At 36.9% G+C, this 23,384-nt stretch overlaps 1 long non-coding RNA gene across 1 annotated transcript; it reads right to left on the reverse strand.

The window, feature by feature from the left end:
• Window positions 1-15,754: 15,754 nt before the first annotated feature.
• LOC306652598 lies at window positions 15,755-22,566 on the reverse strand. Its single transcript, XR_013761490.1, has 3 exons — window positions 22,517-22,566; window positions 16,327-16,393; window positions 15,755-16,032 (listed from the first exon to the last, which is right to left on the reverse strand). It is a non-coding gene; the product is annotated as an uncharacterized lncRNA (long non-coding RNA).
• Between the last annotated feature and the right edge of the window lie 818 nt (window positions 22,567-23,384).

The raw sequence follows: 23,384 nt of genomic DNA on the forward strand, positions 1-23,384 counted from the left end.
AATATTTTATTTCATGAAAGTGGAATTTTTATACCCTTTTTGGGCTTATGTCTCTTTTTCTTCAGAGGCATATAATAGTATCAGTGTATAAAAGTATATTAATAAATAATTAATGTCATCACCTACGTGAGAGTCTACTAACTCTTGTTGCAACTTGTTAAATTAAAAATTCTTTGCATGATCAAATAGTCAATATAATATTTGTGTACCTATTTTTATTTCAGAAACTGTTGACTTTCAGTGATGTGACCCTTGATTTCGCTGAAGAGTGGGAATGTCTTCAGCCAGTTCAATGAATCTTATATAGAGATGTGATGTTAGAGAACTACAGAAACTTGGTCTTCCTGGGTGAGCATAATTTTTCTTCACAATTATTAATTTATTATAATTAATTAATTTTGATTCCTTTCAGAATATCTTTTGGGAACTTCTCTATAAGAATGTGTTTCTTATAGAGAAGCATTTTTTGGTACAGATAAAATGGTAATGATATTTATTTTAGTCTTTAATATCTCCCTTTCTTGGTAGGCTATACATTCTTTTTTTTTTTATTGTAAACAAATGGGATACATGTTGTTTCTCTGTTTGTACATGGAGTCAAGGCATACCATTTGTGTAATCATAAATTTACATAGAGTAATGTTGTTTGATTCATTCTGTTATTTTTTCCCTTCCCCCCACCCCTCCCACCCCTCTTTACCCTCTATACAGTACTTCCTTCCTCCATACTTGCCCCCCTCCCTAACCCTAACTCTAACACTAACACTAACCCTTCCCTCCCCCCATTATGTGTCATCCTCCACTTATTAGCGATATCATTCGTCCTTTGGCTTTTTGAGATTGGCTTATCTCACTTAGCATGATATTCTCCAATTTCATCCATTTGCCTGCAAATGCCATAATTTTATCATTCTTTATGGCTGAGTAGTATTCCATTGTATATATATACCACAGTTTCTTTATCCACTCATCAATTGAAGGGCATCTAGGTTGGTTCCACAGACTGGCTATTGTGAATTGAGCAGCTAAGAACATTGATGTGGTTGTGTCTCTGTAGTATGCTGATTTTAAGTCCTTTGGGTATAGGCCAAGGAGTGGGATAGCTGGGTCAAATGGCGGGTCCATTCCAAGTTTTCTAAGTAATCTCCACACTGCTTTCCAGAGTGGCTGAACTAATTTGCAGCTCTACCAGCAATGTATGAGTGTACCTTTCTCCCCACATCCTCACCAACACCTGTTGTTGCTCATATTCTTGATAATCGCCATTCTAATTGGGGTGAGATGGAATCTTAGGGTGGTTTTGATTTGCATTTCTTATTACTAGAGATGTTGAACATTTTTCCATATGTTTGTTGATTGCTTGTACATCTTCTTCTGTGAAGTGTCTGTTCACTTCCTTAGCCCATTTGCCGACTGGATTATTTGAATTCTTGGAGTAAAGTTTTTTGTGTTCTTTATAGATTCTGGAGATTAGTGCTCTATCTGAAGTATGATTGGCAAAGATATTCTCCCATTCTGTAGGCTCTTTCTTCGCATTGCTGATAGTTTCCTTTGCTGAGAGAAAGCTTTTTAGTTTGAATCTATCCCAGTGGTTGATTCTAGCTTTTATTTCTTGTGCTATGGGAGTTCTGTTAAGGAAGTCTGATCCTAGACCAACAAGGTGAAGATTTGGACCTACTTTTTCTTCTATAATCTGCAGGGTCTCTGGTCTGATTCCGAGGTCCTTAATCCATTTTGAGTTTAGTTTCATGCATAGTGAGAGATATGGGTTTAGTTTCATTCTGTTGCATATGCATTTCCAATTCTCCCAGCACCATTTGTTGAAGAGGCTATCATTTCTCCATTGCATATTTTTGGCACCTTTGTCTAGTATGAGAAAATTGTATTTATTTGGGTTTGTGTCCGTGTCCTCTATTCTATACCATTGATCTACCTTTCTATTTTGGTACCAATACCATGCCGTTTTTGTTACTATTGCTTTGTAGTAGAGTTGAAGATCTGGTATTGCAATACCCCCTGTTTCACTCTTCCTGCTAAGTATTGCTTTAGCTATTCTGGGTTTCTTATTCTTCCAGATGAATTTCATAATTGCTTGCTCTATTTCTGTAAGGTACGTCATTGGGATTTTAATTGGAATTGCATTGAATTTGTATAGCACTTTAGGTAGTATGGCCATTTTGACAATATTAATTCTTCCTATCCAAGAACACGGAAGATCTTTCCACTTTCTAAGGTGTTCTTTAATTTCTTTCTTTAGTGTTGTATAGTTCTCATTGTAGAGGTCTTTCACCTCTTTTGTGAGACTGATTCCCAAGTATTTTATTTTTTTCGAGGCTATTGTGAATGGGGTAGTTTTCCTAATTTCTCTTTCTGAAGATTCATCACTTATGTATAAAAATGCATTGGATTTATGGGCATTGATCTTGTAACGTGCTACTTTACTGAATTCACTTATGAGTTCTAAGAGTTTTCTGGTGGAATTTCCAGTTCCTCTAAATATATAATCATGTCATCAGCGAACAGGGATAGTTTGAGTTCTTCTTTCCCAATTCGTATCCCTTTAATCTATTTGGTTTGTCTAATTGCTCTGTCCAGAGTCTCAAGAACGATGTTGAATAGAAGTGGTGAAAGAGGGCATCCCTGCCTTGTTCCAGTTTTTAGGGGGAATTCTTTCAGTTTTTCACCATTTAGAATGATAGTAGCCATGGGCTTAGCATAAATGGCCTTTACAATATTAAGGAATGTTCCCACTATCCCTATTTTTTCTAGTGTTTTGAGCATGAAGGGGTGCTGTATTTTATCAAATGCTTTTTCTGCATCTATTGAAATAATCATGTGATTCTTGACTTTAAGTCTATTAATGTGGTGAATTACGTTTATTGATTTCCTGATGTTGAACCAACCTTGCATCCCTGGGATGAAACCCACTTGATCATGGTGCACTATCTTTTAAATATGTTTTTGTATGCGATTTGCTAAAATGTTGTTGAGAATTTTTGCGTCGATGTTCATTAAGGATATTGGTCTGAAATTTTCTTTCCTTGATGAGTCTCTGTCTGGTTTAGGTATCAGGGTGATATTGGCTTCATAGAATGAGTTTGGGAGGGTTTCCTCCTCTTCTCTTTTATGGAATACTTTGAGAAGTATTGGAATGAGCTCTTCTTTAAAGGTTTTGTAGAACTCGGCTGAGAACCCATCTGGTCCAGGACTTTTCTTTGTTGGTAAGCTTTTGATGACTTCTGCTATTTCAGTACTTGAAATTGGTCTATTTAAATTGTTTATGTCCTCCTCGTTCAGTTTAGGCAATTCATATGTCTCTAGAAACCTGTTGATGCCTTCAAAATTTTCTGTTTTGTTGGAGTATAGATTTTCAAAATAGCTTCTACTTATGTTTTGTATTTCAATCCTGTCTGTTGTGATATTTCCTTGTTCATTCCGAATTTTAGTGATTTGGGTTTTCTCTCGTCTTCTCTTTGTTAGTGTGGCTAAAGGTTTATCAATTTTGTTTATTTTTTCGAAGAACCAACTATTTATTTTGTCAATTTTTTGTATTGTTTCTTTTGTTTCAATTTCATTGATTTCAGCTCTGAGTTTAACTATTTCCTGTGTTCTACAACTTTTGGTGCTGTTCTGTTCTTCTTTTTCTAGGGTTTGAGCTGTAGTGTTAGGTCGTTTATTTTTTGAGTTTTACTTCTTTTATTAAATGCGCCCATGAAATAAATTTCCCTCTGAGTACTGCTTTCATAGTGTCCCAGAGATTTTGATATGATGTTTCTTTGTTCTCATTTACCTCTAAGAATTTTTTAATTTCCTTCCTAATATCTTCTGTTATCCATTCATCATATAATAGCATATTGTTTAATCTCCAGATGTTGGAATAGTTTCTGTGTTTTACTCTTTCATTTATTTCTAACTTCAATCCATTATGATCTGATAGAATACATGCTAGTGTCTCTATCTTCTTGTATTTGCTAACATTAGCTTTGTGGCATAATATATGGTCTATTTTAGAGAAGGATCCATGTGCTGCTGAGAAGAAAGTGTATTCGCTCTTGGTTGCATGGTATATTCTATAAATGTCTGTTAAGTCTAAATTATTGATTGTGTTATTGAGATCTATGGTTTCTTTGTTCAATTTTTGTCTGGAAGATCTGTCCAGTGGTGAGAGAGGCATGTTAAAATCACCTAGTATTACTGTGTTATGGTCTATTTGGTTTCTGATATTGAGAAGGATTTGTTTGACATACATGGATGAGCCACTGTTTGGGGCATAGATGTTTATGATTGTTATATCTTGCTGATTTATGCTTCCCTTAAGCAGTATGAAATGACCTTCTTTATCCCTTCTGACTAACTTTGGCTTGAAGTCCACATTATCTGAAATGAGGATGGATACTCCAGCTTTTTTGCTGAGTCCATGTGCATGGTATGTTTTTCCCCATCCTTTCCCCTTTAGTCTATGGGTATCCTTTTCTATGAGGTGAGTCTCTTGCAGGCAACATATTGTTGGATCTTTGTTTTTAATCCAATCTGCCAGTCTATGTCTTTTGTTTGATGAATTCAGGCCATTAATATTCAAGGTTATTATAGAGATATGATTTGTTTTCCCGGTCATTTGGTTCATTTTTTAAATTTTATTTATTTATTTGTTTGACACAACTTGTTTCCTCCTTTATTTGACAATTCCTTTAGGATAATTCCTCCCTTTGCTGATTTGCTTCTTTGTTTTTCATCTGTTCCTCATGGAATATTTTGCTGAGAATGTTCTGTAATGCTGGCTTTCTTTTTGTAAATTCTTTTAGCTTTTGTTTATCATGGAAGGATTTTATTTCATTGTCAAATTTGAAGGTAAGTTTTGCTGGGTATAAGATTCTTGGTTGGCATCCATTTTCTTTCAGGGCTTGAAAAATGTTGTTCCAGGCCCTTCTAGCTTTTAGGGTCTGGATTGAAAAATCTGCTAATATCTGTATTGGTTTCCCACTGAATGTAATTTGGTTCTTTTCTCTCAAAGCCTTTAAAATTCTGTCTTTATTTTGTATGTTCGGTATTTTCATTATAATGTGCCTTGGTGTGGGTCTGTTGTAATTTTGTGTATTTGGAGTCCTATAAGCCTCTTGAACTTGATTTTCCATTTCATTCTTCAGATTTGGGAAATTTTCTGATATTATTTCATTGTATAGGTTGTTCATTCCTTTGGCTTGTTTCTCTAGGCCTTCGTCAATCCCAATAATTCTTAAATTTGGCCTCTTCATGATATCCCATAGTTCTTGTAGATTCTGTTCATGATTTCTTACCATCTTCTCTGTTTGTTCAACTTTGTTTTCAAGGTTAAATATTTTGTCTTCAATGTCTGAGGTTCTGTCTTCCAGGTGTTCTATCCTATTGGATATGCTTTCTATGGAGTTCTTAATTTGGTTTATTGTTTCCTTCATGTCAAGGATTTCTGTTTGGTTTTTTTTCAATATCTCTAACTCTTTATTGAAATGATCTTTTGCTGCCTGTATTTGCTCTTTTAACTGTCGATTGGTGCGATCAATCAGTGCTTGCATTTGCTCTTTCATCTCATCATTCAGTGCGTGCATTTGCTCTTTCATCTCATCGTTTGCTTCTCTGATCATTTTAATTATGTACATTCTGAACTCCTTTTCTGGCATTTCTTCTGCCATGCTGTCACTGGGTTTTATTGATGTAACATCTAGATTTGTTTGCAGCATTTTCTTTCCTTGTTTTCTCATATTGTTCAGGCATCAGAGGACCGCTGAGATATTGCAGATTTCCTCTATTGACTTACAATGTCCCTGAAGATTTCTATATATATCCCCCCTTAGCCTTCAGTAGGCTGAAGTCTTGGAGGAAGTTGATAATGCGGTGCTCCACAAGGAAGCTACCTCTCTAGGAGTAGTGGCCTTCAGGTGGGGTATAATCCCTGCTAGTGGGCAGAGGTGCCTCCACATGTTGACCAATGGTCATCCAAAGGGGACCTAGGCTGCGGGCTGAGGCAAGGCCTGTTTGGGCCTGAGTCTCTGGTTTTACCATCCTTGTGGGGAAACCTCACCCAGCAGGGAAATCTCACCCGGTGGGGAGGTCTCGCTGGTCAGTTCCCTCCTAGAGGTTCCCCTCAATTTACAGCTACCACCTGGGCTGGGCTGCCTTCCTCTGCAAAGTTCCCAGGGGCCCGACCCTACCTCCTGGGCCTGGGAGCCTCACCCTTTGAAGATGACTCTCCTTAGGCTGCCCTTCCTCAGAGAATCTGCCCGCAGGCCTGGAACCTTCGCTCCGCCCTAAGCCTGTCTCTGTGAGGCTCTTCCACCAAGAAGCCTCCTAGATCCTGGGACCCTGCTCTGCACCTAATCACCTGGCTATGCGGCCCCTCCTCTGAGCAGCCACCTGGGGCCCTGTACAATCGCTCTGAATCCCAGAGACCCGCCACACGCCTCTTTCTCCAGACAGCCGCCCAGTATTCCGGTGGGGTCACTAGGAGTCCAAGAAACTCACTGTGTGCCTCCACCTCCACCAACCACCCGTAGCCCTGGGCAATCAATCACTCGGAGTCGAAGTGACCCTCCCCGTTCCTCCTCCTTCTCCAAATAACCCCCGGGGTGTTCAGGAGCGGTCGCTCTGAGTGGCTCTGAGTCCACGTGACCTGCAGCACGGGTCCTCTGGGCAACCCCCCGGAGCTCTGGTGCGGCCACTCAAGACCAAGTGTCCCATCACGCTTCTCCTCCAGGCAGCCCCCCTGGTTCAGGAGCTGTCACTTTAAGTCCAAACAACTCACCACTCGCCTTCTCCTCTGAGCAGCCGCCTGGAGCACTAATGCAGTCACTGCGAGTCCAAAGGACCCGCCGCGCTCCTCCTCCTCCTCCTCCTACTCCTCTGGGCAGGACCCGGGGTTCAGAAGTGGTCTGAGTCCAAACAACTCGCCAGGCAGCCCCTTCTCTGGCAACCACCTGTAGCTCTGGTGTAGTCACCCTGAATCCAAGCGGCTGCGCTCCTCTTCCTCCTCCTCGTCCTCAGGGCAGGCCCCGGTGTTCAGAAGCGTCGTTCTGAGTCCAAACACCTCGCCGCACAGCTTCTCCTCTGGCAACCGCCTGTAGCTCTGGTATAGTCACTCCAAATCCAAGTGGCCACGCTCCTCCTCCTCCTCCTCAGTGCAGACCCCGGTGTCCTGAGTCCACACAGCTCTCCTCGCCACTCTTCCCCTAGGCAGCTGCCAGAGCCCCAGTGGTTGCTCCGAGTCCCAGCGCTGTGCTGAGCGGCCTCCTTTACTGCACTCCCAGCTGTCCGAGTTCACTGCTCCAGCGGGGTAGGGGCGTCTCACCGGCAGTTCTACTTCACAAAGTTTCCTGCGTTCCGGGACCACCGTCCCATCCGGGATGCCTCCCCAGGGGGTGAGAGTCACCCGGCTGCTTTGAGTTGGTTCCAAGCATCTCAATATCTCCTCTTTTGAATCCTGAGTCCTGGAGCAACATGAAATGCAGCCACCCTCTAGGCCTCCATCTTGAAACCTCTAGCTATACATTCTTAACTTTAGAAAAGTGATACTCAGACTAATTCAGTGATATACAATATTGTGGCCTGACAAAACATAAGACACATGTGAGAGACCCAAAAGTCAAGAAGGAAGTCAAATTTCAAAATGTTGATGGAGAAGTTACCTAGTAGAAAAGATTTTTTGGGAGCTTAGGCTTATTTCTTTTGTGAGTTTTATATTTTATCCAGATTTTTTTATCCTGCCTATGTACATAGTAATATAAATTTTTCATACGTTAATGTAATGGGAATAGAATCCAAGCGTATGCTATTAATGAGCTACATTCCAAACCCCTTTCTATTTGTACTTGCAGAGAGGTTATCATAAAGTTATTGAGGATGACCTTGAAAATATAGTCTTCTTGCCTCAGAATTATACTAGTAATTTTGGAACATATGGATGACCTTTATCAATATATTCATGAATTTTTCTTATTTATAGGATAAAGACCATAGCATTTGAAAGGTAGTTATCAAATATTTTCTAATTCTTTTTATTTTTATGTGTTGTTTAAAATTTTGTTACCAAAACCACAAAACAATACTTGCTATCCCCACCATATCATGTACACTGTTCGGCAATGGTCACTCAAATGGTCATCTAATATATCTGTAGAATGTTAACATCTCAAAATTCAATAAATCAATTCCCATGTAAACATGTGCTCATTTCTGTCTTCTTCCATCACTAATGTCATACTTATTTCTGTTCAGAATTATTTTTTGCTTTTTTTTTTGATGTCATATAAGTAGAGTTCTGTCATATTTTTCTTTGTGGTAGTGACATATTTCAGTTATCAAAATGTACTGAAGATTTATCCTGATTAGAGATTTTGCAAAAATGTATTACTTTTTTAACTTGAAAAATATTCTGTAGTTTCTATATTCCAAATTGCTTCATTCACTCATTTCAAGGGATATTTGGTTTGCTTTCCTATGGTAGCTCTGTTGAATAATATATAACAAACATTGGTCTTTAAATGTCTGTCTCTGCAAAAAATAGCACTGTGAGTTTGAAAGAGATTTACATGTAGTCTCCAGATGTCTTGAGGAGTACAAAGGTCTTTTAATTTAATCTTTCAATTCTGGAAAAGTATCATGTTCAAGAATGTTCAATCAATTGCCATGTGTGTGGATTTTTGAGCATCCTTTCCACTTTTTGATTTCGCACTATTATTTTTGATCACAAAATAATTTTAATATTTACATACCTATTAACCTTTAGTTTGTTCCTTTCCTGTTGGTTGGTCCACTTTAATATTTCATATGCTATTGAGAACAATTATTATATAAGCAAATTTGTTTAAAATATTTACAAAGTCTTCTTTTTTTATTACAATTTTGTTTGACTTCCTTTATAGCCAGTACAGATTGGTGTCTCCTAGTATTAAGGAGTTTCTTTCTATTTCTTTATTTTCATCAGTCAATCTTAACTATTTATATCTTGGAGGTATGATGTGAGTTGTAACTATAACTATTCTTATTACAGTATTCCAGGTAAAGTTCTTTTTTGATATAATATTCTAATTTGCCTCTTTTCAGTTTTTTTAAATTTTAAATATTTTATCTCATGTAACTTCTTGCTTTAAACTGTTTTCTATATCATAATTGGGTTACCCCAGCTTTTTTTGTTGTTGTTGTTAACATTTTATGGACACCCTTCTATTCTTTTGCTTTCATTCTACATATTTCCTTAGATATAGAGTTCCCAGTAGATTGCATGTATTTGTATTCATTTTAGATTTATTATTTTTCTTTTTAAAAAATTTTATTTGTTCTTTTCAGATATACATGACAGTAGTATGTATTTTGACATATTTACATAGATGGAGTACAAATTCCTGTTTTTGGGATTGTATGCAATGTGGAGTTACATTGCTTGTGTGTTCATATATGCAAGCAATATGTGTTCATGAACGTAAAAATTTATGTCTAATTAATTTTATTGCCTTTCTTATACCCATATTTACTTCCTTCCCTTAATTCCACTTTGTCTAATCCAATGAAATTTTGTTCTACATTCCCCACCTTATTGTGTGTTAGCCTCCACATATCAGAGAGAATATTCAGACTTATGAAGTGATATTTTACTACCTCTACATTTAACATTCACCAGGCACTTCTAAACATCTAGACACACTAGAAGTTTCAATTAAAAACTCAATTTGTCCACTATGTACATTCAGTCAGGAAGAAACTGCACACATTTCACAAGAGTTCTAATTCAAAAATGTCTTCAAAATATGAGCATTCTGGTACTTCACCAACCAAATGTGCTATAATGCTCTAATTTTAAGAAGAAACTCCTTTATAGAAATTTGAACATACAAAATTTGTTTACTAATCCTATTTTTATCATACATATCTATTTAACATCTAGAAAAACTAGATGTAGATTAGGACTCATTTTTCCTTTGTATACACTCTGTGGAGAGCAAAGTAAAAGAAGACGCATAGACATTGGAACAATTGTTACTTGTGCCTCATTGTAAGCACACTGGTATGGTGCTCCAGAGAACCAGCATACAATACTTATTATTCAACAGAAATTTTGGCTATTGTTCTCTTCAAAACATTTCATAGAATTTTTTTTAAAAAGTAATTTACAAAATGTGTTATATTTTACCACTTCTACTTTTAACATTAGCATATATAAAAAGTTGACATTTCTAAAAAAACATACTTAGCATTGTCAAATATATATACAGGAATGAGTTGTAAAATTCACAACCAAGCAATGGTTATAATATAAAAGATGTCTTTTATACATAAACAGTCTGAACCAGGATCCTCCCTTCTCATACTTAGTCTTGCTCATGTCCTCTAACCCCCTGAATAAACATGGACAATGTCACTCCTAGAGGTGGTCTAGCAATTTCATTTCAAAGTCACCTCCAGAAGACATATCTGACTTTTTAAAACAAATGGATATTTATATAACATTATATCTAACTGTAACCACTTTGAGGATGTAGCAAAAGTTTTACAGGGATTGGGGGCAAGTTGGGAGAAGCTTTTTCATACTATATATACACAGGCCTTCTACAAATACAAAACGTCTCAAACAATTTTAAAATGGCTTGTGTTGTAGTTCAGTGGTATAACACTCGGGTTTAATCCCAAGCACCACATATTTAAAAAATAAAATAAAATAAAAGTAGAATCACCTCATCATGATCCAGAAATGCCAGTATGAAATATGCATCCATAGGAGATTAAATCAGCATGTTGAAGATATAACCTCAGTATTGTATTCAGTGCAAGCATGGTTCTCAATATTCAAGTTTTAGAATAAGCCAATGTGCCCATTAATAATTGAATGAGTGAAAACATGGTATTTATATAGTATTACTATTTACATATAAAATAAAATATACTGCCATTTAACATGATATGGGATTAATATGCAGAACTTTGCACTATGTGAAATTCAGCAGTCAGTTGCAAGAGCATCTGATTCACATTTAAAAGTTAGAAATTCAGAGTTGTGACCACCAGATATTGTGTTTTGTGGAGTGTTGGCATATTTTTATTCAGAGAACAAATTTTTATTTCAATGGGCAAAGTGTGGTCAAGAATTTTGTTGTTCCACATGGTGACTGCTATGTAATATGTTCTTGACAAATACTAATAGAATAAGTGCAATATTTTTCAGCACAAAACTGATAATTATACAAAATAATGCTCATGTTATTAACATTACATTTGTCATTTCACTATGTATAAATACATTAAAAATGATATAATTAGTAAATACATAGTTGAATTTGTCAATGAAACAAATAAGCAAATAACAGAAACATTAGAAAAGCAATTTATTAGTCTTGATTTCCATGTGTTGGCTTAATCCATGTAATATTGACATAGACTCTGCAAGGGTTTTAGTGCCTCTCAAACTTGTTTGGATGCATTCTATATATATGTGTATATTTTTCTAATTAAATTTTTTTTCATATTTGTTCTTAAGATTCCCTACCTTTTTTAAACTTCTTGAATATCCATTGTATTAGCATTCAAAACCTGTTAGTTCCAGATTTCTGTGTCTTGGTAGACAGAAACCAGTTTTCACACAATCTTCAAAAAACCAGAAATGTTTATGTATGTTTAATATTTCCTTTATTCTACTGAGAGTGAAGGTAGTCTGTAGATTTTATTTTCTAATTGTGCAATGCTGCATTAGGGAGCAGGAAAGGCTGTGGTTAATAAAAGTAAGACAGTCTTTTCCTCTACTATTTTGCTCTCCCTAGTAATGTTCTTATCTTGGATACTGTGCTGTCTACAATAATATGGGTAATTTTTACAACCTAATTGTGTGTACATATTTATATAAGTTTCTATAGTAATGATGGCCTTGAATTTATTAATCTAGTACGTGAATGAGGTCCCAAGTTTGTTAACATTGGTATGATTTCCTATGCTATGCATGGAAAATATATTTCTCCCAGTCTACCAAGTATTATTTTTAATTTTCATACATTTCAGCAATGACTTCTCATAATACCAAAGAAATTTCACCAGATCAGGACAGAAGACATATATTTCAAAAAGTAATTAATGGAAAACATAGAAGTTGTGACCCTGACTATTTACAACACAGGACAATATGGAAAGGTTAAGTGAGAGTGAATATCACAAATCATATTATCAAAAATCATATTCACCAGCAGAGAATTTATACTGGAGAAAAACCCTACAAAAGTATAGCATATGACAAAACTTTTAATGAAAAAATCACACCTTATTTGCCATCAGAGAATTTATACTGGAAAGAAGCCATACCAATGTAAAGAATGTGGTAAAGCATTCAATGAAAATTCACACCTTATTTACCATCAGAGAATTTATACTGGAGAGAAGCCTTATTGTTTTTTGAATTATCAAATTTCATACCTGTGAAGTCATTTCTCATGAAGGCTCATGCTTTGCTGTAATCAGAGTGACCAAAGCCTAGATGGTTCTAATGACTGGATTATTTGCTTCAAAGATGGTCCTTAGTATCCATTAGTCTTTATTCAGTCTGTAAGTCCCACCACTGTACTAGGCTCTAAAGAGCAATAAAAGGCATCACTCTTTAGGGCTTGTGGTCTAGTGAAGTGGGCTATAGCTTCCTCACAGCAGTTCATCTCATGTACTCTTGTATTAAAAAAATTTATTGAGGTGCTATCTACCTACCATGAAATTCATTTGTGAAGTGTCAGTTCCAGTTCTAGGGCATTAACACATCCACAGTTTGTGCACCTACACCACTGCCAATCATAAATTTTCCTTTACTCTGAAAGAAAACCATGTACACACTTGTGGTCATTCCTATTTTTAACTCTTCTCTAGCTCCAGAAATCATGAAGCTTTGTCTTAATTATTTACATTAACACTTAATACAGGAGTAATATACAGTGCGTGGCATTTTGACAACATTCATGATCTTAAAGTCAGCTCTCTTTTTCTTTCTTTTTGTCTTTTGCTGAGCATAATTATACTTCACTGAATGATTTTATTGGTAATTTTCTGGTCTGTGTTCTTTGGAATAATGAAAGAACACTCTTTTGTTCAACAGGCATTTGTCAGATGCCTCATTTTTGCCACATTCTACTGGTTTCTATTCTCAGGACAGGATCAGAGAAGCCTTGTCCAAGGATAAAACATTTCAACCAAAATTTGAAAGAGGACCCAGTGACAAAAAGAGATGGGGCTAAATATTTGGCACAGCATTTGGAGGTAAGGTCAACAGAAATCTGGTGAGTTCCAAGGTCTAAAAGAAAGCCAAAGTGGCTGCACTGCTAATAGGTGGTTGGTATATGTGAGATGAGCAGAGTCGTAGTCACCTGGGACTTTTTTGTGGGAAAAATGTTTGGATTTTTCCATGTGCAGTGCTATGATCTAGATCTAATTTTGTTTAAGAAGACCTGGCTACTCTTTCAATAATGGAAATCAAGGGTCTAATTGGAACAGAATACTTGGTAAGCTTCTGCACATGTCCTGTCCATTGGCACTGGAAGCCTTGCTTAAGACAGGGTAGAAGAAATGAAGTAGGGTGCACAAATAAAGAAAGTCAGAAGGAAAATGTCAGTTCTTGAAGATAGGTTGAATTTAAAGTGGAGTCAGGGCCTGATTTGAGCTTTTTGGTAAACTTTTTTTATACTTAAGAAAGCAAGATTCAAATGGCTTTGAAACATATGAAAACCCCAGGCAGAAAGATTGGACATTTGCATACACACAGGTCTGGTGCTCACAGGAAACTTGGAACTGGATAAGCAGAAGTGGGAGTCATCATTGTGGAGGGAGTACTTGAAACCATACTATGGGTTAAACTTACTGAGTTAATTTTCAGTTAAATTTAAGAATTTTATGTGTATAAATAAATGTGAAACAATACTCATATTAATTAAATTTGAAGAGAAAGGAAGCATTGGCATCCTGTCTTTGCCTCCTCTCTGATCCTTTTTTTGTGAGTGAACTGTCTACTTATTTAGTGCTTGATCTTCACCCATTACACCTTGAATAAATTGTAAATGTCCTGAGTATAATCTAGTTCTTTCTTTGATATTTTGAATAAATAATTGTGGAAGTCATGAAATTTTTAATTAGTATCTAGTGATTAAATTTAACAAAAATACTATTTCTGAATTATTCATGGAAAATATCACTGATTTAGCACAATTTTTTTTATCTCACTCTTCTTAACATCTTTAGGATTTTATAACTAGTAAATATTTAAAAGAGTTGATGATCACAAAGGTACATAAGAATGTGAACTGGAAAATCATACTGCCTGGGTTCAAATCCTGGCTCTCATATATCACAGCATGTGACCTTGGGCACACTACTCAGCCTCTCAGCAGGAAGTCTTCCATCCCTCTAAGGACATAAACCATACCTTTGTCCAGTGTCTCCATACTGTATATACTACCTGTGTGTTATCAGATTGTTGGAATATCACATGTTTGTGATCAAATAAGCCTATTTTACTTAATAATGGTCCCAAACATATGGAGTAGTGATGCAAAGGAGGCACCAGTGCATAAAACATGAAGGATGGATCAACTTCAGTATTCTGTGGCAACACTGCAGCAACCTAGAAAAAAATCACTGTTGGGGGATTTGGTAGTGTTCATCTTTTCAGAAATCCTTTGAGGGTCTTGGAACATATTGCCTGTAAATCAGGGGGAGGGGCTTCTACATTACTTTTTTGAGTGTTTCCAACAAAGGTAGAGACAATGGTGGATATATTCTGTTAGTTCAAACAACATTAAGAAAGCAAAATTACATTTTGTATATTTGAATACACTCATGTCATCTGAAGGGGTAAAAATTATTGCTTTAATCCTTTTGTGAACAAAAGTTCAACTTCTTAATAACAGTATGTTGAAAGGAACTGGAGAATTAGTACTGAAATAAATTCTGTGAGATGAGTTGTAATTTTTGCAGGTTTTAAAGGTATTATCTGAGTCTGGCATGGTGCCACATACCTGAAATCCCATTGGCTCACGAGGAGGATCACACATTCATATAAAATTCCTGGTATGTTTTTTGCTATGGAACTGGGAGTGACAAGCACACCTTTTCCTTGCTTCCTTTTCTTGCCCTACACAGTAACCTTGAAAGTAAAATCTTTGTGAACAAGTCTCTGAGATGTTGTTTGTCCATTTCAAGGCCTTATTTTTGGAGACAGAGAAAGTACTGGTGATCTAGACCATCTTCTGAGAACGAATGGTGGTGATGATGGCTGGTGAAGGAAGGGTCCCACCCTTACAGTCTGGGTCAGAGAAGAAGGTACATGGCAGCAACAACAAATGTTTTGCCCTCTGTATCCTCCACACATCTCATGCTAACATACTATAACTATGTAATCTACCTGTGTGTGTGACTGCATAGATGCACATGTATGCATCAGATAACTACTACACACATTTGATTTTGCTTTTGATTTTGATAGTTACATGTGATAGTTTTAATCTGATAGTTAAATAGATTATGTGGTTCCCATAATTTGAAACCTATTAGAGGAGTAAAATTCTTTGACTCTTGTCTGTATATCAAGTAAAATAATACTTATTTTTAGTGTATGATTTATAATGAAAATAAATTATCTCACACATTTTTCTCTCCAAGTGGAATAGTTTCAGGTGGAGAATAGGAGCTGAAATATGTATCATACATACATTTCCCCCTTTTAACTTTTTTAACTAAAGAAAAAGTTTAAAAAATAAGATTTATGATTGGGACCTATCTCCTTAGTCTCATGGTTTTGACAGGCCAGTGAGGATTCAGGACTAAAAATCAACTACTTATCTTGCATTTTGGCTTTAGACCTAATTGCCAGTTCATGATATTTTTTCCATCCTACAATGAAAGTCACTAAATAAACAAGTGGACTTGGAATCAAGATAAATTTTTTTTTGCCATGAATGGTGGAACACACCTCTAATCCCAGCAGCTTGTAAAGCTGAGGTAGGTGGACTGCAAGATCAAAACCAGCCTCAGCAACTTAGCAAGAACTTGTCACTAAACAAAATATGAAAAAGTGATGAAGATGTGTCTCAGTAGTTAAGTGCCCTAGTTCAATCCCCAGTACAAAAAAAAAAGTGTCTTATTGAAAAATCCAAAAACCTACACTACACCATACAACTCATACAACTTTTCTTATTGTTTTAGAATTAGATTAGTGGCACTTACTCAAAAAATCAGAGTTTCTACTATTGTTTGTGTGCATATATATAATTATCAATATATTTTGCTTGCTTTCTGGTATTTGGAATGGAATAGGCCATGGCCCACATGTTGAGGAAGAAAACCTACCTCTGGAAGCTTTCTGCTTAAAGCTCCCTGCTTTCACTCAGGGCAGTGTCTCTCCTGTTTTTTGGACCTGAGAAGAAATGCAGGTAAGGAATTGTATTCCTGGCCTAAAAGATAAGCAGGTAAGAGACTTGCCTGAACCTATGTGTATACATAAAATATGCACACACATTACATATAAACAAAACCTTTTAAGTACCTGGTTGTTTATGGGGTTCCTTTTCTAGAATATGGGAAAATCCTGGTTCAGTTTAGAACAAGTAATGACACCAGCCAGAACTAATCTCAATGCTCCAGAAAAAAATACAGATTTCTAGGTCATTTTCTAAATATAGTTGAACATGGGTGATAGAGGCATGGAATAGACAATTCTTTTATTGGGGACACAGAGTAAAAGCACTCTAAGAAACACAATTAGTTGTACCACCTTTAACCACCAGAGAATTCAAATTTGGAATTTAGACAAGAAAAATTCAACCTTTTATGTTGGGATTGTGGATGGCATTCATGCCTGCAGTGAAAAAGTTATTATAAGCTTTTGAAAAAAAATTCATGAAAGTGGCAGATAACGGTGAAACAATCAGTATCTACACAATGTTTCCCAGGTGCTTTCTCAGTTGTGCCCACAGCACATACACTGTAAGGAACAAAGATAAATGTGTGGCATTCTGTGTGCTGTGTAACTTACAAAAAACAACTTCTTGACTCTGTTCTGTGTAACTTGCGAAAAGTAACTTGAGTGCTCTGTGCTGTAATGAGGTAATGATGTGACGTTGCTCCAAGTTGAAGACAAGTGCAACTGACACGGAGTAAGGTAACTAACTTCCCTGGGACCAAGACCAGCTGGCAGGTTCTGATAAAAAGGATTTAAAATGACTCAGAATGAGCCTAGCTCCAGTAGCCATTTTACACCAATGATGCCAGTTTTGCACCAAGCCTGAAGGGGACTCACTGACTTGCTCATTGCTTGCTGGAACATCCATGATCCTGACCATGACCAAGACGTTCCTGTGGAAGTGACAGCGGAGCTGCCTGTGTGCATCCTGCCTGAGACGTCTCCACCAGGCCTGCCTGCCATGACCTTTTCACCCTCCTTCACCTTCCAACCATCCTCGCTGATCAGGACTCCAGCCAGAGGGAACCCCCCAGCGAGATCTCCTGAGCTGTATTCCTGACTGACCTCTGGGAGTCACTGCCCTTTGACTCAAGACACGTTACACAGGTGTGGACCTTAGGAATGGCTCTCAGTAAGGAGTGAGTCTTGTTTATTCGGCGCTTATAATAATTTAGTGATTAAGTTATGTGTGATATTGGTGTGACTAAAAGTTAGAATTAACTATAAATAATTGTGTGATCGGCATCAAATAAAAGCCAATTGATTTTGGGCCAAATTTCCTCTCATTGACTCCTCCTTGGTGCTCGTGACATACATGTATTACTAACCTCCATGAGGAGCGCTATTCATCTATGTCCTCTAAAACTATTCCCATTTTAGTGATGAGAAAACACAAGTTTCTGGATATTAAATGGCAGTTCAGCTGCACAGAGATAACTACCCAGAGGCAGAACTACATGAAATTCCTTCAAAGGTCCTCAAAGGTTGATTTGCTCCTGATGTAAAGGATGTGTCTGGAGAAATATTATTTTCTCTCCACTTTGAATAGAGTAATTAGGGAAGACATCCCAGGAGCAGAACAAATGTGTCCCGACCCACAGGACTTCAACGGGAACCTGGAGGGGGGAGCCGGGACTGGGAGAGACAAGAGACACGAGAACTGGAGACAAGACAAAAGCCTGATCAAGTCTCATTTATTAGGGGAATAAACCCAGTTAATATAAAGTACAAAAACCAATCAGGGGAAAGCACGTGAAGGCAAGACTAGTCTGTGCGCCGGAACTTGAATAAGGAAGTGTAGTTGGCCAGTTGTGAAGCACCACGCAATCTAGTCTGATGCACCTGGCATTGTCTGACAGTTATGTATTCAGGGAGAGGCATGCCCCGCCAGCATCTGGCAGGCGCAATCTTAGCTCAACATGAGGCGAGGCAGGGGCATGACCTACCAGCTCCGGACACAAATGTATTTTTTTCCATCTTTCATGTTAAGTAACTCCAGATACTTAGCTATCAACCTAGTTTTCTTCAAGTTAATGCTAGGAGATTACAGGGTGCAGAAAAGCACATCACAGGCCCAGAGTCTGAATATGACTCATAAAAGAAATAAATCTAAAATGATCATGAGAACTTTTGAAGAAAAATATGTGTAATTATTTCCAAAAATATATGTCCTTTGGTTGCTATCTCTACTATATATCTCTACTATATATCATTTAGAAAACAATGAATTGTGATGCATATATCTAGGATTTCCCAAATCTTATCCCATATGATTTTGTGTCCAAAATCCAGAAAAGAGAATGCATGATTCACTGTCAAAAAAATTATAAAATAAATCTTTAAGTGTTGGGGTCTTTAGCCCCCTTGCTCTTCTCGACCAGAGGCAAGAGAAGGGGGCACTCTCCAACAAGGCCAGACTGGGAAAGGTAGGGCTGACTGATCACCTGCACCCAGCTTTCCAGGTGTAGGACAATCAGATGCATCATGGAAACCAGTCACAGCAGGAAATTGTTTATTGAGGAAGTCGCACAACTTTTATGTAGGGAGGAGGCTAGGCAGGAACAAATCAGCTTAAAGATCAGCAAGGCAAGGGGAATTAATGCAGGTGAGAGTCCCATATGACCATATGGCAACCACGAGCTGATCACTTTCACGGAATCCCCGGTGGTGGTCCGATTTATCATTATTAATTTTTTTTTTTTTTACTGGGTTATGGCAACTTTAATAAACTCAGTACATTAATCCCCTAAAAGGAATTTTTTTCCTTTTTTTAATTTTAATTGAAAATCATAAATTTATGTAGGGTAATATTGTTTGATTCATTCTGTTATTTTTCCCTTCCCCCCACCCTTCCACCCCTCTTTTCCCTCTATACAGTCCTTCCTTTCTCCATTCTTACCACCCTCCTAATCCCTAACCCTAAACCTAACCCTAAACCTAATGCCAACCCCTCATACCCCCCCTTATATGTCCTCATCCACTTATCAGCGAGATCATTCATCCTTTAGTTTCTTGAGATTGGCTTATCTCACTTAGCATGATATCCTCCAATTTCATCCATTTGCCTGCAAATGCCATGATTTTATCATACTTCATGGTGGAGTAATATTCCATTGTATATATATGCCACAGTTTCTTTATCCATTCATCAACTGAAGGGCATCTAGGTTGGTTCCAAAATCTGGCTATTGTGAATTGAGCAGCTATGAACATTGATGTGGCTGTATCTCTGTAGTATGCTGATTTTAAGTCCTTTGGGTATAGGCCAAGGAGTGGGATAGCTGGGTCAAATGGTGGTTCCATTCCAAGCTTTCTGAGGAATCTCTATACTGCTTTCTAGAGTGGCTGCAATAATTTGCAACCCCACCAGCAATGTATGAGTGTACCTTTTTCCCCACATCCTCGTCAACACCTATTGTTGCTTGTGTTCTTGATAATCACCATTCTAATTGGGGTGAGATGAAATCTTAGGGTAGTTTTGATTTCCATTTCTCTTATTACTAGAGATGTTGAACATTTTTTCATATATCTGTTGATTGCTTGTACATCTTCTTCTGTGAAGTGTCTTCATTTCCTTAGCCCGTTTGTTGATTGGATTGTTTGTATTCTAGGTGTAGAATTTTTTGAGTTCTTTATAGATTCTGGAAATTAGCGCTCTATCTGAAGTATGAGTGGCAAAGATATTCTCCCACTCTGTAGGCTCTCTCTTCACATTACTGATAGTTTCCTTTGCTGAGAGAAAGCTTTTTAGTTTGAATCTATCCCAGTGGTTGATTCTAGCTTTTATTTCTTGTGCTATGGGAGTCCTGTTAAGGAAGTCTGATCCTAAGCCAACAAGTTGAAGGTTTGGACCTACTTTTTCTTCTATAACAGGCAGGGTCTCTGGTCTTATTCCGAGGTCCTTGATCCATTTTGAGTTGAGTTTTGTGCAGAGAGAGGGATAGGGATTTAGTTTCATTCTGTTGCGTATGGATTTCCAGTTTTCCCAGCACCATTTGTTGCAGAGGCTATCTTTTCTCCATTGCATCATTAACTTTTGAAACTGCCTTTGAGGCCTTGATCTTGCTCACTTACCACGGAGTAAGGAATCAGCCTGAGTTAGTTAATGTGTCATTAGTCACAACATTTAAGGAAGAGGAGTGGCTGTTTTAGTGAATGTGTCATTCAAGAATTTTCTTAAACAATGATTTTTAGTAAAATTATTCACTTTTCTGAAACCATAGGAAAGTGAGATTTTCCTTATTTATATTTCCTGTTAGAATTTCCTAAGAAAAGCCCTAGATTTTATTTGAAATGACCTCCAACTATAAAACATAAAAGATACCTACAATACAAAATCAGGGGTATAAAATATAAGGTTTTTTTTATTAATTAGAAGCAAAACCTTTTTTTCCCCTTGGATTCCAACTTCATCTGCCTTTTTTTTTTTTCCACAGACAAGGCAAACAAGTATTTTATTATTTTTAACTTTCAGTTTTGCATTCTGCCTGCTTTCATCTTTTTTTTTTATTGTAAACAAATGGGATACATGTTGTTTCTCTGTTTGTACATGGCGTAAAGGCATACCATTTGTGTAATCATAAATTTACATAGAGTAATGTTGTTTCATTCTTTCTGTTATTTTTTCCCTTCCCCCCACCCCTCCCACCCCTCATCTGCCTTTTTGAATATATTTTTTTTTATTTTTGAAGACAGAAACCACAAAAAAATCACAAATGCCTTGAACTGCCAACTAATACAGGGAATATCTATATCTAAGTTTTCAATAAGCATAAATATTTCAAAATCCAAAGAAATATTAGAAATATTTAGAGAAATATAAAAATTTACTATAGACAAACTATAATATTGATCGTGATATAAAGCAAATGAATATTCATAAACTCAGGAGGAGTTCATTATCATTTGTGGAAACTCTTGCTAATGAAGATATATGATGCTCACTGTCACAGAGACTTTATAAATTACAGTATTAGTGACCATGATAACATGTAAGAACCCAACAGAACTCATCCAAACACGAAACATACAAACCTAGGGACATGGTTCAAATGCGTGTGCACCCTGGAAGAGATAAAAAATAATCTGTAGAAAAAATGGTTACTAGGAGCCACTCACATCTTTAGGTATATTATGTCCAGTTTAAAAAATATATAATACCATGTTTAAGTTTTATATATGTGTAATATTAATGTTTTATTTCACATGTATACATGTTTAGAAAGAAAAAAAATGTTTAACTTGTGAGAAAATAAATATTGGAAGCAAATAACACACTCACACATCCCATGTGCAGATGATAAAACTCATCATTACAAAGAAGACAATTTTCTCCTAAATTAACCTACAATATATCTCAGTAAAATTATGTACCTATATAAATATATCAGAGTAAATTCTACTTTTATGTATCTATAAAGCAATAACTTGTAAAACTATAAATAAAAGAAAAAAAGGAAATGGTAAGAGAAGAGAAAAAGAGGAACTACTGGGTAATAAAATGGAGCAAACCATATTCCATATTTCTATGATTATGTCTAAATGAACCCAAATATTATGTGTAAGTATAATGCAATTATAAAACATTCACATGTTTTACTTCTAATGAAATAAGAAACCAAATTTTGAAGTTCTAAAATTCATTCACAAAATTACACATAATTTTAGCCAAGAAATTTTTCAATTATAAGAGGAAAAGGAATACATTCATGTATATTGTGAAATTATACTATTATAATAATCATCAAGGAATCAAAATAGAAACTAAATACACATTTTGAAAAAATTGTACAGTTAATTGTAATAGAAAATTCTACAAAAATCAAACCATAACAAATAAAATCTCACCAACTAACCTAGAACCTCTCTCAAAATTAAAAAAAATAAAAGTACTATGGATGTATCTCAGTAGTAAATATCCTGAGGTTCAACTTCTAGCAACACAATAAAAATAAAAGTAAAGAAGAAAGTAAAATAGAAAATTAGCTAGCTCAGGAGGAAGTGAGGTTCCTATAGACCACAGCTGCTCTCCTGCAAGAAAAATGGCATGTGGAGATTTGATCATGATAATGGGCCCACCTGTTAATCACCAGCACCGAGAAGATGCTGAGCTACAGGCACACACCTGCCAGAGAGTATTTGAGGTATTGGTCAAAGATGCCCTGCAAGGATAAGGAAGGCAGTGAGGGGTCTGTGCCACTGATGTGCTCCTCATCTGATGGCCAGCAGGACTGCCCCACAGGAGGGCTCAGGCCTGCAGAGTCCAGAGACTGCACAGAGTCCCATTTTGCTAGCTCCTCTTCCTGCATCAGCCAGTCCCACCTTTCCATCAGCCTTCCTCCCCAGACTCATCATGCCACTGCCCACTCACCATTTTTGGGGTCTTAGGAGACAGTACTTGTCCCTAGAGATCTTCAACCCCTGCACAGTGGATCAACCTGCGTCTCCAAAGCAAGAGAGTGAAGCCTAGAGCTGAAAGGCAGATAAGGTGGACTCAACAGAAACAGAGAAGCCAGTGGAAACCCATCCCCAACTACCTGGCAGTTCATGCATTGGACAGATCTAAGTGCTCCTGATTGGATGGGAATTCAGACCATGCCTCTTAAGTCTGAGATCAAGGAGACATGTGTGAGATTGACAGTGGATAATATCCAATCCAGAAAAGAATAAGACCAGAATGACAGGTGATTATGTGCAGCTTAATTTATTTTTTCTTTATGATCTGGGAATTGCACACCTGAGACTGAAGCTGCTGCTATTTTAAGGCAATGTTTCCTTCTAGAAGTGGGATCTATCCTACCAGTAGAACATTTGCATTTAACCTGCTGTACAAGGCCATTTCAGTTTATGGATTATATACGCTAGCATATTATTCCTGAATAAAAATAATATAATGGAAATTACTATAAAATGTTATGTAACTTTTCTGCTCTCTGTTCTTGGTAGA

Source organism: Sciurus vulgaris (genome assembly GCF_902686455.1).
Source record: "Sciurus vulgaris genome assembly, contig: HiC_scaffold_587_arrow_ctg1, whole genome shotgun sequence".
NCBI lineage: Eukaryota > Metazoa > Chordata > Mammalia > Rodentia > Sciuridae > Sciurus > Sciurus vulgaris.